Consider the following 3,973-nt stretch of genomic DNA (forward strand, 5'->3'; position numbering starts at 1 on the left):
CCATGAAAAGTGGAAAACCAATCATTATATAGCATAGACACCTGGTTTTACAAGAATGAAGTTAATAATGATTAGATTGATAAATTAAGGAGTTAAAAATGAAGAAATATGATGTAATAAGATGAGAAAAATTATTAGGTAACAGGTTAAGAAGATATAAATGCACCATCATCATCCTTGTTGTGTTGGACATAGAATAGGATGCATACCAACCAGCTTGATGAACAACAAATCAAAATAAATAAATTAACTGATTTCTCATTTTCTAATATATCTTAATGTTAAATATAGCATTTACCTAGCACAACTTGATGAAGATCATAAACATCCTTTCTGATAAAGTAATATATGAGTAATTATATATTTGCTCTAAGAAATGAACACAATACTTTCTAATTTCAACTTAACATCGATATGGCATAGAAACTTACATTCTCTTGTACCAAATAATTTCTTATTTACTCGTAGTAGCAGTAACTATATCTTCATTTTATATTTTTAATTTTTTTAATCCTCACAAGTATTTATAATCATTATCTATGACTATAACACTAACCGGTAAGAAGAAGGCTTTTCCCTGGTAATATCTCGCAAGTCACCTTTCTGGCTAATAAATTATGTGTTGGCGTGATAATATCAACCTCCAAAAAAGAGATAACATCCTTAGATTCCTCATTGGACTTTGATGAAGTACCAGCATTTTCATCTGCAATTTCCATCAGATTATTAGTAAATAAGAAACAGCCTAAAAGATTAGATTGAACACTAACCAGATTGTGCAGCATCAAGAAGTTCCTCAAGTTCAAAAATCCAATTAACACCACCAGGCTGTACACAATCCATCCCATGTCCTTTCTTCAACAACGCTTCAGATCAGGGGCAATATAGTCCGGTGTCCCCACTGTTGAAAATGCCTTCTCTCACATAAACAAGCATTATGTGGTCATCTTCACAGCAATACCCAATCAATTTCACCAAATTGGGATGTCTGAGATTACCAAGGAAATTAACTTCAGTCTAGTTGCAAGGACAAAGAACTAGAGGAGCTTACAAGCCATTCTCTATGGCCTTGAAGACCCTCCTTGTTGACAACCTTAACAGCAACAGGCAGAGATTTGAGACCAACCCAAACATTCTTATCAATATAGCCCTTGTAAACAACCCTTAAGTGAAAAGCACACCTTCCATTATCGCCATATTTTCCCCATCTTCAAGCTATAAAACCAAAAATGTATTGATTAAATTAAATCAAGAAACTGTCATAAATATATGAAAAAAAAAAGAAAAAACTTGAAAATTTACCTGACTAGCTCGAAATGTTAGCTTCTTATCAATGTGTTCACACATGACATTAGGTTCGAATTTGATTTCCTGAATGACAAGGATAATTTTGGAAACAATATATATATATATATATATATATATATATATATATATATATATATATATATATATATATATATATATATATATATATATATATAGAGCATTATAAGTAATACAATAGACTAAAAGGCTGACCTCAAACAGTTCTATTTCTTCATCGGGAGCAAAGCCTGTGAGCTCATTTAGCTTTCCCAGCATCTCCATTGGCTTTCCACTACTCTTCACAAAGAGCATTCCAACTTACCTCGATACCACATTAAACCAGATTGAGGTGGTTTTTCTTTTTGAGTTAATGAGTTAAGCACTTAATATGGATAGCTATATATGTCTCTTTCTTTTTTAATTAATCTATGCATAATCACTTAATGGGTTAAGCCAAAAAACCTCACTTAATAAATGAAACATGTTGCATCTTCCTTTTATAAAACCAGACCTATCACAAATTATTGAGGTTGAAGGTGAAAATGCAGGATGATTTTGAAAAAAGGGTGGTCAACAACAAAATATAAGCCTGTGATGATTTTAAAATATTTAAATTAGTCTAATTTCCTATAGTTATTTAAAAGGGGAGAGTGAACAGTTGGGCATATGTCTAATTTTGGTCCCTGTAATAGATGATTAGTAAGTAACTTAATCTAGTAAGCTATATCAGTTTTCTTTTTGACTTTTTGACTTAATGTAGAAAGAACATAGGAAACAGAAACATATAGATGCTATGATGTTGACACCACTTTCTTCATCTGGATCTTCCATTAACTTTTTAATGGATGGAATTTCCTGAAGAAGATGATTATAAGTGGCCCCACCACCAGGCACAATACCCTCATCCATGGCTACATACGTGGCATTTTTTGCATCCTCAATTCTTAGCTTTCGATCTTCTAATTCCATCTCAGTGTGGGCCCCTACCGATAACCAAAATTCTTTCAATTCATTATATATACATTATTTTAGTCATAATTAATAAATAAACTGACCTTGATAATGGCAACACCACCAGAGAGTTTTGCAATTCGTTCACTGAGCTTTTTGGAAAGATAAGAGCTATCTGTTTCAGAAAGATCTTTCTTTATTTGTGAAATTCTTGCTTTGATTTCAGCTTTCATGGATGGATCAACTACAATAGTTGTGTAATTACTTGTTATAGTTAATTTTTGTGCAATTCCAAGCTGATCATACGTTGCATATTCTAGAGATAAACCCAAATTTCCAGATAAAAAATCAGCTCCTATTTTAACATGATAAATGTCAGCAGAAAGGTGGCATAAAATAAGTCTTCAAAATGTAATATATGAAATATTTAAATTGTTACACAATTACCTGTCATGAGGGCAATATATTGAAGTAAAGCTTTTCCCCAACACCAAGACATTTCACAATAGCAACCCTAAGTAAACCTTGATTTTTGTTAACAATTAGGGTTTCAAGAACTGAGATTGAGATATCTTCAGCAAAAATGAGCAAAGGGACACTTAATTGAGTACACTTTTCTAGCAATGGGACAATTTCTTTCACAGGTGATATCTTTTGATCTGTTATAAGGACTTTAGCATTTTCAAATTCCACAGACAAATTGTTCTGATTTGTGACAAAATGAGGAGACATGTATCCTTTGTCGATCTGTAGGGAAAGTATTCATGAATAGACATTAAAATATGAAAATGAAAAAGATAAAAAGAATGTATGAATAAAATATCACAAGATGTATTTCACTTGATACCTCTCTTCCTTCTTCAACAATCACAGAAGTTTCACTTGATGAAGAAGATTCAATAGAAATTATTCCATCATGACCGATTTTATCAATGGCTTCAGCAATTAATTTCCAATAAATTCATTATTTCCAGTAGAGATGGAAGCTATGGCTGTGAACAGGAACAAAAGAATCTTTAGAGTTTAGAGAATCTCATGGAAGAAAACACTAAAATGAAAAGAAATTTACCTTTTCTATCATCTCTTTTGCTTACTGGAATCATTTTCTTTTTCAAAACTTTGATCAATTCTTTGAGACAAACAATTTTGATCAATAAGAACATTGACCACAAATCAAATATATCCTAACAGTAAATAGGGTAAGAAAAGAAGCATACTAGCAAAGAATAAGACCAGGACCGAGTCAAGAAGTACTAACCATCGTAGATGTCGAGGAGTGTTGGAGGGATTACGGAGAAGGAACCTTAACAGATGAAGAGTGTGTCAGTGGGATTACGAAGAAGCAGCTCCATCGAGCTCACCCTAGCACCGACTTTGAATGGAGAATGCGAAATCTTGCTTGGAAGGTGACGGATTACCGACGTACCATAGCAGAATGAAGACGGAGTACTTCCACGATGAAGAAGTCAGCGTTTCAGTTCATGCATCGTTATCTTTGTGTTGTGAGAGAGATTACACTAAGAAATTGAAAGAGGATGCGATGGAATGATGAGTGGGAATAAACCCTAAAATCGGATCGACAAATTTGCCCCTGAAATTTGGTTTGTTGCGCTGCTCTCATTATCTCCGGATGAGCCGCCAGTGAGAACCCCGACACCAGAGGACTCTCTAACATCTTCTCTACCACTGCTCGTCTCGACGTTAACGATGGCGG

At 33.6% G+C, this 3,973-nt stretch overlaps 1 long non-coding RNA gene and 1 pseudogene across 1 annotated transcript; both read right to left on the minus strand.

Annotated features, from left to right (window-relative positions):
- Window positions 1-1,200: 1,200 nt before the first annotated feature.
- LOC145065641 (uncharacterized) lies at window positions 1,201-1,614 on the minus strand. Its single transcript, XR_013688502.1, has 3 exons — window positions 1,522-1,614; window positions 1,303-1,371; window positions 1,201-1,215 (listed from the first exon to the last, which is right to left on the minus strand). It is a non-coding gene; the product is annotated as an uncharacterized LOC145065641 (long non-coding RNA).
- Window positions 1,615-2,034: 420 nt separating this feature from the next.
- Window positions 2,035-3,422, minus strand: LOC145067959 (chaperonin 60 subunit alpha 2, chloroplastic-like; annotated as a pseudogene).
- Window positions 3,423-3,973: the final 551 nt, after the last annotated feature.

The sequence above is a fragment of the Lactuca serriola genome, chromosome 8, assembly GCF_051521515.1.
Source record: "Lactuca serriola cultivar US96UC23 chromosome 8, Lser_US96UC23_V15, whole genome shotgun sequence".
NCBI classification, from domain to species: Eukaryota; Viridiplantae; Streptophyta; class Magnoliopsida; order Asterales; family Asteraceae; genus Lactuca; species Lactuca serriola.